This window comes from Argopecten irradians, chromosome 7, assembly GCF_041381155.1.
Source record: "Argopecten irradians isolate NY chromosome 7, Ai_NY, whole genome shotgun sequence".
Lineage (NCBI taxonomy): Eukaryota > Metazoa > Mollusca > Bivalvia > Pectinida > Pectinidae > Argopecten > Argopecten irradians.
In genome coordinates, this window is record NC_091140.1 from 21,397,237 (window position 1) to 21,417,842 (window position 20,606).

General features: G+C 35.8%; 1 protein-coding gene across 1 annotated transcript in view; it reads right to left on the reverse strand.

Annotated features, from left to right (window-relative positions):
* Positions 1–11,762, reverse strand: part of LOC138327829 (protocadherin gamma-A4-like) — a 40,101-nt gene extending 28,339 nt beyond the window's left edge. Inside the window, exon 1 of the mRNA XM_069274235.1 lies at positions 11,562–11,762. The gene's annotated coding sequence lies outside the window, so the exon portion shown is untranslated. The remainder of the gene's footprint in view (positions 1–11,561) is intronic.
* Positions 11,763–20,606: the final 8,844 nt, after the last annotated feature.

Below are 20,606 nucleotides of genomic sequence, written 5' to 3' on the forward strand. Positions count from 1 at the left end.
TTCCCTCGAATACTGTATAAAATACCTGGGTATGTGTATTTGAATATGTCTCTTTATCTAAGTATGTCGAATTCCCGCCGAATCTACTGTTGCCCGAATCACATTTAAATTTTATTTTGCATCCTATTTATATTTTTCGATTTCAATAAGATTTAACTGATAGTTTATTCATCAAATGGATTGGACATCAGACTACGCCTATTTTAAAGTCATTTTTAAGTTAGTTTTAACAAATTTATATATTGCATTCATTTTAGTGTTTTGTTTTTTTTTAGTATTTTGTCAAATGTATTCTTTAGAATTTGTATTATTGTGTAAATGTATATGCTTGTTTATAGCATATAGGCCAAATGGCCTAAGGTAATAAAAGAATTGAATATTATCAAATATATAAGATTATTTACAATATTACTATTTACTATTTACAACAAAGGCCAATTAGAACTGCCAATGTTGTCGTAGGAATGACGAAATACCCGGAGGAAACCTTCGATCTCAGGCCGCAATATCCCACGTGGGTTCGAACTCGCAACCCATAGTGAAGGTCTAGTGGTATAATTGATACACCATAACATCGCAGTCCCAAGAATCGAACCAAGAAACAAAACTTTTGTATTTGTTGACATTTAAAGACAACGCATACCTCATCTTTAACAGAAACAACTTGCTATGTAATGTCCCTTTCCCCTTTAAATGTCACCTGTTGCCAAGGTTACATGTGTTGTGTTCAAAACACAAAAGCGGCCATGATTTTCTGAATGGCAATTGTTTAATGTTATGTTTAAGTAATGCTTCGTAATTGTTGTACTGTTTAGATTCGGAATTATCCAAAAAGAAAATGTTTGTCAGTCAGGAAAATATGGTAATTTTGGAATGTTTTTACTGCGAAGAAAAACACGCTTATCCATAAATGGCGTGGTCTTGCTTGGTTATTCGACAGCAATTCAAAAAATAGAAAGAGAGAGAGAGAAAAAAAGAAGATCTATTCATAATCAAAGGTCTCTGATTGATTGTAAAGCTAGCTTTCGGAATCTCTGAAAGATTTCAAAAAACAAAGTGAGGCTTTTTTTATTTGCGATCTAGAATAGCCAAAAGCAATGGAAACTGCTTTTCCATTCATGCATTTTCTTGTTGACTGGAAATTGCTTCAATCTTGTAAAAGACAAAAACGGATTGTAAGTAAAGGAACCATGTTTTCATGATCACGCAAGCTGTATGGGGCGTAAATCCATTTGTTGTCAACTAGTTATACTATATTCATTCCTACTCCATTAGAAGGACTGCGATTTCCGAAACATGGACGTTGCTCAGGAGAGCAATTCTGTCGTTCACATGTAAGTGGCTTTATATTGATGTCTTCAAATGCGTGAACAAGACTTACTATTTTGAAGATCATTATTCTTTATACATATGTTTATATATACATTGTATTGACTAACCATCAAAATTGATTTTTTATATATAAAACTATAGAATGTATTTTTGAATAAAATTTACCGGGAAAGTTGGAGGTTTCACATGCGATTTCCGATTTCATTAAGGTTATAGAATCATTAATCAAAATATTAAAAACGATTCTTTTGATATAAAAATTCTTTTTTCTCGAAATCGACGACAAAATTATAAACGGAAAAATAAGATGGACGAGATGACAACTAGTACACGTACTGACTGAGCAGACGACACTCGTCCCACCTGTCCTGACAGACTGGGTTTACCATAAATTGAAAGTTTTAATGGAAAGTGTATCTGTTGATATCATCAGTTTTTTCATCATGTGGGTAACGACCGTAAATATACCGATACAGAATATTTATAACTTTAATGTCTGTATCCACTTTTACTGGACTTTTTTATGTACAGACGGATTGTTACGCCTTAAACTATGGCTAAGTCAACAGCTATCGGAATATCTTGTAATTATAAACCTCAAAAGGTATCTTATATGATAAATGGTATACATTTTATATTTTCTGATTTCATCTCTAAATTCTACTTTTTAAGTAGTCCTGTTTTTATATCTTTATTATGAAAAAATTGTCCCATTTCAATAATGCGCTAGAAAATATAAACACTGATTCTTGCAAAACAAGTCTTTAAGTGTAGCGAATTGAGATAATTTATTTTTATTCATGAGTCATTACTCAACGCTTTATATCCATCTATTTGACACCTATTTGAAATTATGAGCTAAAACATGGCCTTACAAAAAATGGTCGGTGGTATGAGAAACTGGGCAATTACTCCGCCATTTTTGTTAACGAAAGACAAATCCCAATGACAATGTCCTTTGTTTAGACGACACAAACGCTTGTTTGGCACGGCCATAAGATATAGCCTCAGATAGAATACGGTCGATATATGATTTGAAGATACCTTCGTTTTATGGTAATTAAATTGATACGAATTCCCGATGAAGAATCGCACAGCTGATCATTATGCAGACCTATAGGGATGACACGAATTCGAGGTAATTTCTGTCACATGTAATATTTATAATACATTGGAATTGTTTCCGCCATGAACAAATTTGCATATATTTGAAATGATTTTCGTCACGCCCATTGTTACCCTGACGAGATTAGATATTCTGTAACTCACTGTGTTCAGTATAACACCAGCCGGTTCATGTACCGGTCCTGCGTTTAGACAGTACAACGATTTATTCTTTAGGATGTTGGCCGAAAGGTTGCAAATGAGCAACGTTGCAATGGCTTCTGAAGACGTTGCTCTTGAAAGCGGATGAGGATATTGTACTCGCAGATGAATCCTACAAAACTTGTCACGGCTTCAGAATATTTTCGATTAAACTTTAAATTATCTTGATTTTCGAAAATACTCTTGCAAGATGAGGATACCGAACGTTCAGATGAATTCTGCAAAGGTTCAAGAAGTCATCCATTTTGATATAATTTGTCAATAAAATCGGAAACATTTACAGCTTTAAATTAATTAAAGTAATGGCAAGGCTATAGCCTATATACTGTCGATAAATGATTGTAATTATCCTACATTTACAATTGTGAGTATACATACACATTAACGTCTAGATATACTCTATCAGTCAGCGTAATTATCAGATGAAAATCATGATAAAGCAGAAACATAAATACTCTGAAACTTTCTCAATTAATATTTGATTTTCACATGAGAAAGTTTGCTACGTATTAACTCATAAAACGATACAGTTGAACGGATATTCGTACAAGATTACAAAGCAGGTTCCCAGGTATAACCCAGGTGAAACATTTTCTAAACTTATCAAAACTTACCCAAGTGTTTGAACTGTTGAAGGCAATCCTTCCTTGACAAGTATATATTACTTAGTATAATATGCGCCTTGTTGTCTTTGTAATATAAATTGTCTAAATATAATAACCTCTTTTCTCCAGCATACATTTCTAATGTCATTAGATGCACGTGCAGAACTGGTTTTATTGGAATCTAACAAATATCATGATTCCCACTGCTGAACATCATAGCTTTATCAAACGCGAAATATAACGTATTTTTATTACTTGACATATCAATTCTCAATTTGTGGACATTTTAAGGTCCTTTCGGAGGTTTTTTCTCCATTTGCGGACATTTTTGACTACCCTTCATGTGTTTTCTTTCCCACATAAATATATTATCTTTTGATTTTTATTCTCTTATCATGTGTTTACAATCTTGTTCACTTTCAAACGGTCACCTTGGTAACCTTCCAGCAATAAAGTTTCGTACCCTATATATATCAGTGTACTTATCAGTTGGTTCGATATGTTTCAGAACTGCATTTGAGGGTTCAATAAGAAATGTTTTCTAGTTATTATTTCAATTTAAAGTTATTTGTAACAATTTCAGTTTTTCACAATTGTTAATCCACATGCAGTTTATTTCATGATTAAAGGGAAGCTAGAAATAGTTCCTGTTCACTCAGGCGTGTCGTATCCTACTAAAATATATGTTTATGTCGTGTAAATGGCCCCAACCTTTTGTCACGTGGAGCCCCCAATTGTCATACCCGAGGAACCAGGAGCTGTTAAGGGCCCTAAAATCGGCTACATTTAACCTTCTGTTCGTATGTGTGTATGTTCCTGTAAGTATTCTGAGTAAATCACATTCTGAATCATGCCCGATTTTATCGCCGTATTAAGTGTTATTCTGGTTCTCCGGGTAGCTCATTACTGTCAAAACCCCGTCCGGTAGTAATGGGGCACTTCGACTCCCACAAAACGGTTCCCATGAAACCAAGTTTAGAGCACGATCTTTAACCCTGTTAGCACTTGGAGATTTACGATTTCTTCTGTGAATTAATCCAAGTAAAACGTTTTAGATTGAAATTGATACACTTACTAATAAGACACTTATAACCATTTATGGGCCCTCCACATACTCGGATCGCCTGGCCCCAACATGTACCCTAGTTTGGCCAATCCGCATCCATTGTGTATGACGCGGTGTTACTGCTAACTACCCGGAATGCTTTGATTCTGACAATGTGATATGTAAACGTTGTAATTAAGTTAATAAATAGACATATAAAGTCCTGGGCGTCCTGTTTAATTAATTTAACTGCTTTTCGGTATAATACGTTTTTATCGTTCTTTAGCCATTTGGTTTCTGATTTATAATTAACCGGAATTCTAAAGAAAACACTTTGAACTGGGTTAATATCTAAAACGCAGAGTTTGATTATGGTAGCCGTTGTTCCGGGTTGTAGAGGTTTAAGGTACGTAAGCCCACTGCTCAGAACTACTAGTAGTATATATAACGGTACGATGTACATAATGTATCTTAATTAACAATCTACAGCGGTTCCGTCGAGGAACGTAGAATTCGCGAAGTTACGTGGTATAATCTAATGGTGAAAAGATATTCACTTGTGAAAATGAAATAAAATGTTAAGAATATTTTCGATTATTAATGTTTTGGAATAATTTACCATTTTTCTTATTTCAGTTTTCGACCAAATTATGCCTTATACTAACTGACTTCGCTACATGGGCGAATCAAATTCATTTTGTGTGTTGTTTTCTAACATCTACACCATATACTTCTTAGAAAATATATCTGGACAGCAAGGTATAAGATGCTACAAATCAAAGAAAGCTATATTTAAACATCCCGTCTGGCGAATCCAACCATTGCATGGTGATCATACACAACATGATACCGTGCTCTCAATCCATTGATTCTATTTGCCGTCTATGTGGTTGGGCTGTAAAGCATTTCTAACCAAGACAATATTTTGAGGCTATGCCAGCCCAGCTTGACTCTATGACACAATGATTCCAGAGCGTGTAACCAAACAATAAACACAATTCTACCAAAGGGCCAAAAAACATCACACCTAAACAGCAATCGACCCTTTGGGAAATTACTCGCATACGTTTTGTAAAATTAACACTCGTTATAAAGTTATTTATGGCGATACTTCATGTTAACTGGAAAGATGCAAAAGTGTCAATTCTGCGAATACGAAGCCAAATTTACAGAAAACACACATGCTTCACATATTTCTTACGATCTAGCCACAACAAGTCGGTTCTTTACGTTTGGATATGTTTGGACTGCAATCTTTTGACATTTCATCTTCAGGGTCGCCTACTGCAAGCTCTCGAGCTCGGCACTGATGTTCCTTTAATTGTTACTAATTGGTGCTGAGAAGCTGGGCATCAGTCGTGACTTACGATTAAACCTTAGAAATTTTTTAACCAAGAATGTAAAGACCCAAATTCGGGATAATTTGTGATATTCTGGCATAACCCGGTTAAAAAATGACTTTATTAATTAACCATTATCTAGATCATTATCATATCTCATTTTAAGCATATTTTTTCAATAACAAATTGTCCGTTTCCACTTTCAATGTTTTTGTTGCATAAGTTGATCAGTGAAAAGCAAACTTGTGACGAATTCAATTTCGAAAATGGTTTACTGCAATTCTTAATCTTAATCTACAATATGAAATAAAGACACATGAACATCTACCAGTAGACCATCCTTGATTCCAGGGATGGAGTTCGTGTACGTAATCAATTAAGACAAGATAGCTTAGTCAGGCTCGTCATAATGAGATTTCAGAGATGTCGTTGTGTGCGCGTGCCAGTGACAGGATCCTGCGGAGAGTGACTTGGGGAGGGGGTATAGACCGCGTGCCGATACTGTGTGCCTACCCGACCACACAAACTGCCACCATCTCTAATCTGATCCTGTGTGTCAACACTCCCTTATCTGATGTCCTTGTCGCTGTTCTGCTATCTCTAGCTGTGATCCTAGGGTAAGAAAGTAATGGGGCACTCCGCTATATATACTCCACGGTCCGGGTACTACCAAACAACATTCACTAATCACACTGGCACCTAACCGAACTATTGACTCTCACAAAACAAAACCGTTCCCGTTGTTTCTTATATTGTGTACCTTTTGTTCCACTAACTGATCTTATCAGAATGAAGTAAAAAATAATTCTCCCCAATGACTCGGATTGTTTTATTTTCTAAAGAATGGGTCTACTGCACTCATTACCTAAGGTAAAGGAGTTGGCAATTGTTGGACTGTATTGGTGTGTATAATGAGAGATCACTGGTCAGTCGATTTCTTATCGGACATTATTTTGCTGTTAGAAACGACGTAATATTTCGTCGTGCTTGACCTCTAACATTGTTGGAGTAGTGTCCAGCCACCCTTTGGTAAGGTCAGTGCCACTACATAGTACAGTCATAGATCCACTACTATTATCTCACCCTGATCCATTGGTTTACTTCTAATCACACTTGGTGTTACTTAAAACAAGGAGATCGCCAATTGTATCTCTTGTTTAAACACTTGATACCTGGTGTATAATCGAAACCAATATGTCGACCAACTGTCCGACCACATCTTAGGCTGTTCAAATATAATAGATCATTGTTGAGCGATGCAGATTAACAATGGAGACATATAGGTCCATTTATCACGGCCGTCAGAGCCATCTTTATCCCCCTCAGATAACCACGATCCCAAGCTTTACCTGACCGTAGCCAGCTATGATTAATTTGTTTATAATGATACGCGTTATAATTCTCACCTGGTTTTAAGGTGATCTGTCCACGTAAGACAGGTATGGACAGATGAACGATCCTTTACGTATACACCCCTTTATATTTTCACATCTTCTTGCGGCATGTATTCGTCTTGGTTTCTTATAAATAATGCCAAAAGTGTGTCTTGAGCTTATTTTAACGTTAACTGTTTTTCCGCTACGTTTACATGACATAAATAAATTGGTATTGGATCTTACTAATTGTGCAAAATCTCGACGAATGTATTCCAGGAAATATAATGATCTAGTAAAACGTTTTAAACTAATGTTATAGATGTATTATAACTCATAAGATTTGTTAACAGATTAGTTTTACTCTTTACTTTTTTCGACAACATCTTAGAACTTTGGCACTAAACCGAGTCTTTCACTCACCGCTGGCACCAACCAGAAGTTTCACCCGCCGTTGGCAGCAAAACAAGTGTTTCAGCCACCGCTGGCACAAAAAAAGCGAGTGTTTAACATATCGCTGGCACCAAATCGGGAGCTTCACCCACCGCTGGCACCAAATCGAAAGCTTCACCCACCGCTGGCACCAAATCGAATGTTTCATCCACCGCTGGCACCAAATCGGATCTTTCTCTCAACGTTGGCACCATACCGCGTATTTCACACACCTCTGGCACCAAATCAGATGTTTCAACTACCGCTGGCACCAAATCGAGTGTTTCACCCACCGTTGGCACCAAAACGAGTGTTTCACCCACCGCTGGCACCAATACGAGTGTTTCACCCACCGCTGGCACCAAAACGAGTGTTTCACCCAGCGCTGGCACCAAAACGAGTGTTTCACCCACCGCTGGCACCAAAACGAGTGTTTCACCCACCGCTGGCACCAAATCGAGTGTTTCACCCACCGCTGGCACCAAATCGAGTGTTTCACCCACCGCTGGCACCAAATCGAGTGTTTCACCCACCGCTGGCACCAAATCGAGTGTTTCACCCACCGCTGGCACCAAATCGAGTGTTTCACCCACCGCTAGCACCAAATCGAGTGTTTTACCCACCGCTAGCACCAAATCGAGTGTTTCACCTACCGCTGGCACCGAACCGAGTATTTCACCTACCGCTGGTACCAAATCGCGTGTCATATTTAGATTAGTGTCTTAAAGTGATATCACGTTCACATTTACTATTACTGTACATGTTGCATATTCCTACAAGCTTATTCAGATAATCGTTAGGTAGTAATTGGTACGAAGGGAAGATTGCCGTTTTAACGGCAAAGAAAACTTAGACTTTGATGGCGTTCAGTGGCGGCTGAGACATCTTTTGTATCAGTAATTTATCATCAAAGCATACTAACATATATATATGTTCACCCGGCATACACGACTCTGCCTAACCAGTATTTATGGGAGTTACCGGACCCGGAACAACCCCAAAATCAAGCCTGGATCGTGTATCACTGTCGTCCACCGTTATAGGGAGCTACTGACAGCAGAGGGACGGGGGACTGGAGTTAAAGAATAGATCGTCCGATATGGACAATAGCGGAAAGTGGATCCGGGACAGGCTGCTATTGCTATATGATTAGTAGGGGAAGGAACGCTATCCATCTCGTAGTGCTCGGGTGCGCGACATCTGACGGATACTCTCGACTCCTCCCCCTCCCTCCTCCGTCAGCAACGATGGATTGGTCGAGACCCTATAATTAGCAGAGTAAGTATGGGGGAAGCGGCCGACAGTGACATGTTTCACATTTCAAAGAATATGTGGTAGTTTCTTTGTAGGTGTCATGATCTCGTCTGACCTCACGTCATCGCGAGATGTCACTTGTCTCTAATGACATTGACTCGATTAGGAATTAAGAAAATCTGCATCGCCGGAAGACAGTATGTTCCAAGTACCGGAAGCGGTTCTGTCTAGCGATCTAGATATTTCCGTTTTGATCTTCTTCCATTTAATTGACTCGATTGTACAAAAATGTTTTCCTTCTCTCCATGCTACACAAGTTAACATTTCCCCAATAGTTGCCATCTAATTGACTGTTGGGGAGGATTGGTGCCCATGGATTCTAACATTACCGTCAACATGCATCTACATTTGGACCTGTATTTCCAAACAATTTAGACGTTACAAAATTGGGGGAAAAAACATAATTAAATAAAGTTCATATAAAGCCCTAAATCTTCTGAAAATAATCTATGGATTTTAGAAAAGGTCCATTTATGTAGACTACAACCAATTTCCAAGTCCCTGTGGTTTAGTTATCGAGATAATTAACGCTGCAGATTACCTACATTTATTTATTGTGCTTTTTCTCTTTTCCTCTACAACTTTAAGCAAAACGGTGAAAGCACAATATTATAGTCTGTTCAAATGTATCATATTCCCATTAAACAATGTAGAAACACTATCAAAATTTTCAAATATCTTATATGTAATTCAGAAATATACATCAATTACGGTTTTAGTCTATAAAGTAGAAACAGCTGTTAAGTTGGTAGAAAATTCGTCACGACAAGCCTTTTTTCCTTTTTCTATCTATTTTGTATCATTTCTTATACACATTATATTGTTTATCTGGCTTGTACAAATGTATCTTTTAATGAAATTTGGAACTTTAGACTGTAGCTATTGCTCACGTCTCTGGAGTATTGAAAACATTTGATAAAAAGTGAATAATAGACATTTTATGATCCCTTCTGTTATATTATATTATCATTGTCCTTATTGTTATCTTGGCGTTTTGTTTTGGTCTGAAACAAGTACAATTGTACATGTTCAGTACATCTTCCATGAGTTGAAGTTCAGTGAGTCGAATATTTGGATGTGTTGATACATATCGGTCAGTCTGGGTTTTTTTGTGTGTGTTTTTTTATCTCCAAAATACTATGGTGAATTAAAGAATTGTCTAAAGTGGCTGATGTATTGTAGTGCCTTGATATTTATTTTTCCCCTAATTTGCAAGAAGCCGATATATGTTTTATAATAATAAACTAAATCTTTCAGATTTTCCTCTGAAAAAAAAATCAAAAAAATATATGACAGTGTGTCAAAATCCCTAAAAGGAACTTGAATTCTGAAAATATTTCGTTTGAAAGGTATTAGTAAGACTCATTTAAACTCAAACTTAAACTCAGTTACTTTGGGGTAGACATTTTGGTAACAATTACCGAAAGAGAAAATCCATAATTATCACTTCACTATTTTTGCGAAACAAATTATGTTAGAGGGTAGAACTTTAAGTGTGTAAGCACAAAACTATTATATAGAGTTTTAAAACGTATTCCTTTAGAGGAGTTAGGTACACTGTGTCGGCATGTATTTATACATTTCGTGTGTAGAACCAATAAGTTAGGACTAATTATAAAATACAGACAAGCATGAGTTTAACACCTTCTAAAATTTAAAATCCGCTACTAGCTGATTGTCAGAGATAGCGGATTACTGGTGTTTACATAGAACTGACAATATAATATTCTTTGTTGTCGAAGTGTTGGTTAAAACGAGTACGTCTTAATTAGCCAAATTATTATTCTCCGTATTTCTTCCTCTGTAGAGATTAATTCAACAGAACAACGTTTTACCTAACCGATTTACGATGCTTCAGATTTTAATTTGTAAAATAGAATAATATAAAACTCACTCCTGGTGCAAATTACAATGTAAATTATACACAATGTCATATATTCTATCTGGATGTTTTATTTACAACTCTTACACGGGCTAGAATCCACTACATGATGAAAATGTGCTCTAATGTGTCATGTCATACATTTTCACTATTATTGGAATTTTTGCCGTGCTGGTATATTTCTTTAGGTATAAATATATAGCTTTGAAAATTATTTTCAATCATAAAAATTCTTTCAATCCGTTCAGAAATTTTCATATAAAATATCTATTGTGCAACATAACAAAGGCAGCAAGTGACTTATATGTAACAATACAAATAAAGTAGACTTGGTATTATTATAATCCTGTCTCTCATTTATTGGGTGTTTTACTGTACCGTACCATATAAACCTCACAGCCGTGTTTATATAATAAACAACATTGAAAAGTCAGAAATGATTAATCTTTAGAGACACCCGAATGAATACATTTTATATGCATATAATAACCTTTTTACGACACCATATTCATTCTTTCCTATTGCTTCATTCAGAGAATAAGTAAATGTTTACATGTTAAAACCGTGGGAATTAGAAACGGCATAAAATGACAGTACTAATTCTATGACACATACACTTGTGTACTGCTTGTTATTAAAAGTCTAATGCCACCTCTTTTGTGTGGAATTAACAATACGTGTATTCCGGGTTTCAAAATTGCATGCATTAGATATTTAAGTTTTATGATCAGAAAGTAAAATAATTTTATTAGATTAAAAAATAAGATATGGAAATGGTTTGTAAAAAAGAAATCAGGTACATTGATTGAAATAATTATTAATATAAGAAATCGTTATCTGCTATCTAACTTTAGAACACAGTGATATTTTGTGAGGTAACTGACATGTATATAAAAACAAAATGACACCTACCTGTTTGTTGACTCTGGAAATTGTCTGTAGTGATCGTTTGATGTGTACATAAAGTAAACATAAATACGGGTACACAGGTGAATTTACAGGTAATACACAATTACGTGTACACAAACACGTGCAATAGACACAACACGCGTGCACTCTGCTGCCCGAAGGATGGTCCTTCTGTTGTCGATTTCCACCTGAGCGAGCGTCTGAGTGACAGATCGTTGTCTTTGTCACCTGTACAGGTAGCCGGTCAGCTGACTGAGCCGAGGACAGAGATCGATATCGTCAACAGTCGTAATTGGGGGAAAAAGCAAGCGATGTGGACTAATGAGCATGTCCGGATCCTATATGTGTAGGATGAATTGGTTGTGTACTAATGTTTGATAGGGTTGTGTAATGAATTAATGTGCAAGTTTACCATGTTTCTCCTATCCAGGCCTGATTTTGCAATTAAATATTGCTAAGGCGATTTTAGATATATTGTCTTAAAGATGGTTACAAAAAGAGGTTGGGTTAACAACTGGTAAATCGATAGTAATTCTGGTGGTTTACCTTAAAAGTAAAAACATTGATTAACAAAAACATTCCCCAAATAGCTCTTGTTTTATGGACTGTATAAAATATTTATATAAAATCTATTAAGTTTTATCTGTATAACTTTCTCGACAAAAAAAATTAAATTCAAATAATTTAATGTGGCTTTCAGAGATAATTGTAGAGGAAAATAGGTGAATCCACAAATAGGTTTGGATCAGATACATATACCTATGACAGATAAAAATACGGACGGTTTGTCTGGTAAGATAGTTTATCATGATGACGAGAAACGATCACTACTACAACCCAACCACAGGGGCTCGATTTTGAGAAAGTCGTGAGGAATAAAATATTAGGATGTCGATGTTAACATAAAAAGCTAGCCCGTATCATGTTGTTTCTGCTTGTTCAAAAGATCAGAAACATATATACATATGTGTATATATGTTTCTGAAAAGATGCAGGTTTTCAGACACCATTTCTTCTTCACTTTTTATCTAGGGAATGATAAAATAAGACTTAATGTAAAATGTGGAAAGGGGCAAATTAGGTTCCTTCTTTTTAATTTTTTTCTCTTTTTTTCCTTCTTTTTCCGACTTCTCTGTTAAATTCTTTTTGCTACTATTTTTTAAGTTATTGTTGTTTGTATATACATTAGATAAACAAGACCAATGTTGTCTTTACAGCCCCGTACAGTAACACCTTGGCTCCCGTGGGGTCCCGGGGGCTCTATAACGCCGTCTGTTATCACCTGTCTGCTCTAATGGCCAATTAACTTATTACGTCGGCACCTCACATGTCTACCTAAACACACGCGATCCCGTACCCGGACCTTTGTCTATCGTCACGGATCACTGACCACGGGGGCTGGACACACGGAAGGACATTGTACCGAGGTGTGACGCCCAATAAACATTGGCACCGGCGGAGTTTGGCTAACATCACACACCAATTATCGTGGACGTTTGGGCCGGATTTCTCTTACCGAAAACGTTTTTACACCCCACCGTATGTTAGTGTGTTAGAGAACATCCATTTATTCATACCACCAGTAACAATGGACATCACTCAATTATATAAAATTATATATAAAAACGTCCCGTCATACACCAATTATAAAGTAGCCGTCAAAATAACACAAATACCGCCACTTGTACTGTGGGTCAACCTTCCCAACTAAGTAATTCATATGCACCTGTCAGGGTCAGAATAAACTATACACGTACATGGTCTTTTGTCATTGGTATTGCTGCATCTTTGTTGTTTTAGAATCATTTTGAAACAATGTCTCTTTCGGAAACTTTGACACTGTCTAAGATGCCAAGACAAGACGGACTATCGCTATTCATTTGTAGCAAATTATGATAATGTTGTATCAAAACATTACTGATTTTATTAAATTCGTCCTTGATTATATCAATTAATCACTTATTATTTAAGTAACAATGACAACTCAACGTTGCCATTTAGTCGTACGAATTTGAATATTATACTGGTAATTTTTTAAGTTGTTTTCAGGGAATTATAAGTGAAACAAGAAGAGCAAAGACATACTACATATGTACCTCACCCAGCACGACAAAATAACTAGTAGACATACTATATAAATACATGTATGTACCTCACCCAGCACGACAAAATAACTAGCTAGACATACTATATATATATACATGTATATACCTCACCCAGCACGACAAAATAACTAGCTTAGGAATGAAGACACTCACAACGGTTAACTAGTCTTCAAAATAATCTGCAAGTGATTCGAAAATACAAGAATTTATAAGCATTATCGACGTCCTTGGAAAATGTCATTAAAGGAGAAACAGGAAGATAATTTAAGGTTTTTATCGAAATATTCAAGAAACATTATTTATAAATTACGTTATAACTTTTGGTTTTTATTAGGAACCCTTATTGGCCCTATTGGACCTAATTCAGTTCCACTCAAAGTTGTCTACAAATCGCCTCTATACAAATACCGTCAATCATTGTCTCTGATTTGTGTAAACAGCACATGAGAGTTACTCAATTTTACAAACCTTTATACAAATATTGCAATTTCAGACTAGTTCTATCTAAATATTTTTTACCGTAACGAGATCTACATCAACAAAACAAAGTTTTTAGTTAATCCCCTCCCCCAGGGACAACATACTGTGTTATGACTGTACTATTCATGGGGTCCAAGACATATAATAACTAGGAATCAGAACTACTCTCAGAGAATGATAAGGACTTGTTGATATCGCGGTCTTATCAACACAGTGGTGTAACTCGGGAAAACTTCAGTGTTTCGTCACAACAAACTAAAAATAAACAAGACACAAGACAAAAAACTCGAGCACAAATATTTAGATGTCGGATGTCTTTAGTGGTGATTGGAAACTTGTGAAGATCAGATTTATTGTGGAACAATTGCGTAGGGACTTCTGTGTTGGAAACGTCACAGGCGTATCGGGTTTCTATTGTACGCTAACAAAAATAAAAATTAGGTTGGGGTTACTAGCTACAATTAACGTCAAAGTCAAGACAAAATAGAAATGTTAATAAATACAAATAGGAAGCAGTATAAAGTTAGAGCAGGTTAGACTGTAGAGACTGCTCATGTATAAAGTCTTGGGGTGGATTCAAGTCATGTTATGCGTTTCTAACATTTCTTGAAATTGTATTGGCTTTTTCACAATGTATAAATAAATTATATATATATATATATTATCTATTCCCAGAAACATATATTAGGTATATATGTTTCGCTATTCCGTTTAAGAATTATCGAGTGGTCGAATATACATGTGAGAGGAGAATAAGTCATTGTCCTAATCAGTTTCTACATTTTTGTCCTTTTCTAAAACCTTCAGAACATTAGACAGAGAAAGATCCTTGAAAATCAGTTCATGACATTTTACTGGATACCTTCACAGCGATGCAACCTAAAGGAAAAGCCAATTTCAGAATGTGATTTTAATTCGGTAAACTTATGATTCTGTTGGCTATCTTTATGGTGTAACTATAGAAATATTTTCGCCGTATATAAAAAAAAAGACAACAAAAGAGGACGGAGACCGCATTACTTTTTGTAACTAATCCCCAAGAACAGGTCGAAGGGAACTAATCCCCAAGAACAGGTCGAAGGGAGGTAACTCTCACAAAACAGCCAAAATAACAACATATTATAATACATTGACTATTTATTATTGTGCAATATTGTATCAAAATACAAAACCTGAACGACATTGGGACTAAAATTAATATCTGAGGAAAACAATTAAAACATCTAAAATATTGGTACATAATTGGTGAGAATACTGGTATTGTGTAAAATTAACATTCAAACAAGGATTGGCTAACAACTATACAATACAGTTGTAAACTAATTAATTCTATTCTAAAACTATAGTATTATGACGAGTATATATATATATGTAGATAAAATACCAACAAGTACATATCACAGAATTAACACAAGAGATCGTTTTTCCCTTCTACATATTTTTTTTTCACACAAGATTACATTTATTTAAAACACTAAAGGCTCTGCGTTTGAATACTGTGTAATTAGAATTTACAAATCATACAATTTATATGACTACATATTGCATATATCAAGCAATGAATTTAAAAAAACAAAACAAAAATTAAAGCTATACAGCGAAAATGCCTGGTCTATACAGTTATGTTCTGCACTTGTCTTGGGCAACATTACACTTTTCAAACATTTGAAATCAGATTAGAATGTCATTGTATACCCATAATTAAATAAGACAAACAATCTATATCCAAACACAAACAGGTACTTGTCATGTTACTTCATTGGGACTATATGTATATCATTTATCATGTGATCTATTTGGGATACAAACGAAGTAAAACAAGGGGTCCCAGACAGAGCTTCACATGTAATGTGGTATTATCTATAACTGGCAAATTAAAGGCGTATCTATCTCTTTTTTTCTCTTCTTTCCTTCTCTCTTTGAAATATTTTATTAGAAGCAGATAATTTTTCATAGGGCCCCAAGAAAGGATAAGAGATATGACAATATAAATATCACAGGTCAAACCAACTTCTCTCCCTGAAAATGTCTCGGGAGAGAATTATACTGAATACCCTTGGCTTGCGAAGTTGAGGTCACACATCTGAATCTGAACAACATTTCAGCTACAAACTTATAAACCCAATACATACCATATTTAACCCAATAAGTGCCCAGGGCGTTTAAAATTGAAAAAATTGAAAAGGTGCTAATTAGACGAAATTATTGCAAATCTATACTGTTCTGTGGAGTTATGATCTTTATTTATGCCTGGACAATTGAAATCGAGGCCTCAAAAAGGGGAAGGGGCACTAATAGGGACATGGGTACTTATTGGGTTGGATACCGTACATAAACAAAAATAGCATGCATTATTGTTAATTTAATCATGTTGTAGTGGGAGCAGACAAAGCCAAGAAACTGGGCCTTGAAACCAGTTCCTCTAAACAGTTACAGAGGTATCACTGTAGATTAGTCCCACCTTTCCATGATTGTGACATCATCTTTTGACACAAATTATGTGACATCATAATCACTGGAAGGTGGGACTAATCAGCGCTAAATTGTACATGTACTTTACTCGCGTCGTTTTGGGATCTCAAAACCCCTGCATTGAGCTAACTGGTCACTGACGATCAACATGTTGGACCCAGAACCATTAGACTTGTACTTACAGAAGTAGATATGAAAGTTCAAGTTCACACAAACAAAGTTAGGTATATAAGCGTTCAAATAAAGTATATATCTATAAACAAGAGGGAATTAGTAATACATACATGTATAATGTATATAAACAAAGGATGTTAAATAAAACATTGACTTGTATATAAAGAGATCACAAATGCCGATGATATGCCTAGACAAATATCACAGTTAGTTAGTAGTAAAACATCACTATGTACAGCTATTAATTGCACCTAGACACAATGAAACTCTCTGTACTGTAAAATTAATTGTGATGTAAAAAATTTGGCCGATTTCCCTTCTCTGTACTGTTAAAGTGGAATTAATTGTGATGTAGAAATTTTTGCCAATTTTCCTTCCTTTAAATATCCCTGTACATTTAAACCTTGCATCAAATGCAATGCTTAAATGTAAATAATGAGTCTATAATTAGTCCACAATGATCACATAGAAAACAGTTTGTAAGCTGATTTAATGAGGATACCCACAGTCACAGTAGATGAGAGATTGGTGGTGGGGCTTATAGCACAAACTAATGATGGATATCATCAAAAATCAAGGAAGTACAAAGGTTACCCAAACAAAGGTCCAGAGGGCCTGTATCCATAACTTGGATATTTCAGTGATTATGATAGTATTCCTAGTTTGATATAGTACCACACATTAAGTAGGCAACTTCCTTCCATCAGACCCCGGAGAGGGGGAAGGGGTTTTAATCCTATCTCCCTTCTCTCAGGCCCCTGGAGAGGGGGAAGGGGTTTTAATCCTATCTCCCTTCCTTCAGGCCCCTGGAGAGGGGGAAAGGGTTGTCATCCCAGCTTGCTTCACTCAGATCCCTGGGGAGGGGAAAAGGGTTGTCATCCCAGCTTCCTACCCTCAGATCCCTGGGGAAGAGGGAAGGTATTGTCATCCCAGCTTCCTGCCCTCAGATCCCTTGGGAAGAGGGAATGGATTGTCATCCCAGCTTCCTACCCTCAGATCCCTGGGGAGGGTTGTCATCCCAGCTTCCTACCCTCAGATCCCTGGGGAAGGGGGAAAGGGTTGTCATCCCAGCTTCCTACCCTCAGATCCCTGGGGAAGAGGGAATGGATTGTCATCCCAGCTTCCTACCCTCAGATCCCTGGGGAAGAGGGAATGGATTGTCATCCCATTATAAATTTTCCCCAAAATACATATATTCATTCATAATTAATCTAATTTGGTTGGCAATTTTTTGTGGATGAATGTTAACTGGACATTGGCAAATTTAATAAAGCATGCTGGGATTTTATGTTGAACTTGCTGTTGTTCATTAGGCATTCCTCATAAATGCCCATCAGAAGCAATTCAGTGTTTATAGATGTATTTACATTTCATAGCAATCTTTTCGAATCACATCAGGAGATTTTGCTCCTATAATGAATACACATTCCATTAAAGATGCTCCACCGCTGACAAATGGTATTTTTTCACTATCAAAAACAGGAGCAGACGATTTAGCATTTTTCTTCAGTTACAAAAGTTACTTACTTTACACTATTACCACCATTGAAAAGTTTGAGCTTCTAATTTTACTTCAAGTTAAAAATATTAAAAATAGTTAATTGCATCCCGAAAAAAATCTGTGGCACTATGTCCTATATGGAATAAAGTACTGTTTGTGCATGCACTGAAAGTAAAATACATTATTTTATATTATTTTTTTTGTGTTAATTAGACATAAATGTACACGATTAAACACCAATTATTGTTCAAATGATGAGTATCATTTATGCTCTGTCGGCGGTGGAGCATCTTTAACATCAAGGATGGAACAGCCATTTTAAATTAACAGCCAACTCCTACAATGGTGATGTCACACATAGAGAATGACACAAAAAAGTACATGGCAGTCATAGACTGAACAACACCAAACTGAACAACACCAACTGTGATTCATAGACTGAACAACACCAAACTGAACAACACCAACTGTGATTGGAAGGTTACAAAGTAGTGGGGTTACAGTGAAAATATCAATATTGTACAGTGACAGTACATTTACAGAGTAACCTGTCAAAACTGGTCCTTGTCTAATCTGAGTCCCTGCCTATTCCAACTTAATCTAATGTCATTTTCCTAAAAGCCTATATAATCCTGGCATCAGGTTTAGAGAAGTTATACTGTATATGATTCATTCTCACAGAATGTTGGCTAAGTGAGAAGACACCCTGTAGATTCCCCGGTATCAAAGCCTCCCTTTGGCTCAGGCCCCTCTGCCTATTAGAGGGGCTCCATCAAACTCACTAGACTCACTATGCAAAGGATAGTTAGAAACCAAAGAGGAATGCTTCCAGTCAAATGTGAATTCCAACAGTCATGATAAGAAGAGAAAGTAATGCTTGGCGAGGATATGGCAAAACAATATTCAGATCTATGTGAGATATTGGAAGGTAATTCTGAGAAATCATAATCACTTAACACCATGTGATAATTGAACAAATTGAAATCAGGGCTGATTGTAAAAATGGCAATATACTCAACATATCAAGAAAGAAACAAAGTTAACAAACATTTCAGATCCCTGTTGACAAAGAAAAGTAAGTTAGTGATGTTAATACAACACAAGACAGAAAGCACCAGTCAATGACATTTTGATACATCATAATGCAGGTAGATATACACATGTCAATGTAGAAAGATAAACCCATTTCCCATTTAGGTTAATACAAGAGGTCCAGAGGGCCTGTATCACTCACCTTGTTTGTAATGCTAAGTTATGTTCTGAATGCAGGTTCATTGTTTCTTTTCAAAAGGATTTTAAATATTTACCTCTATTTCCCCAATCAGGCCCCGTCCCACCTGCTCCCGGCTAGTCAGAGCCAAAATTTATACAAACTCTATTACCCCTCGAGCTCCCCAAAGGGTGTTTCTGGCCAAATTTGGTTAGAATTCATGCAGAACTCTATGACTCGTAGAAATTTAAAAGGAAATGCTGACTGATGGACGACCTTGGGGCCAGGTGAGCTAAAAGTCCATCATGGAACTGCAAAGTCATATTAACAAGCCAAATTAAAAGTCAAAAAGACTTAAAATAATAAACTTTCTGTTTATTGTAACTTTTATGCTGAATGCAGCTTTTTATTTTGTCAAATTTTCTTTCTATATCTTAATGAAAAGCGGGCTGTAAAGGTAATGAAAGATTGCTAAAATATATCTTAGTAAATCAACCAAATTGTACATTACCTCATTTACCCCTGAAATTCCAAAATGGACTCTTCCAGTTTTTGTATTAGAAGAATCTAAATGTGTCTTCAGGGGTGAATGGGTTAAAATGTGTTTCTTTACAAAACTGATAAAGAAATTAATTATATGGAGTTACTTTCTTTACATTTCAAGGGATTGTAGTAAAATAAAATGTATGCAAACTTTTGTAAAAAATCTCCATACCTTGATAGGCTTTAAAGATAAAAAAGTGACATAAATGTTTGAAGCATGTATATATCCATTGCTGTAGAGCAATTTAAACCTAGTAAATATGATTATGTTTAAAAAGAGAAAAAGTGTAATAATATCATTGTCAATGATATATAATTAATTACATTAATAATATAATATTGAGGAAAGTAACTTCCTGAACAATAATAAATATCATATCAATATTGTATAGTGACAGTACATTTACAGAGTAACCTGTCAAAACTGGTCCTTGTCTAATCTGGGTCCCTGCCTATTCCAACTTAATCTAATGTCATTTTCCTAAAAACCTATATAATCCTGGCATCAGGTTTAGAGAAGTTATACTGTATATGATTCATTCTCACAGAATGTTGGCTAAGTG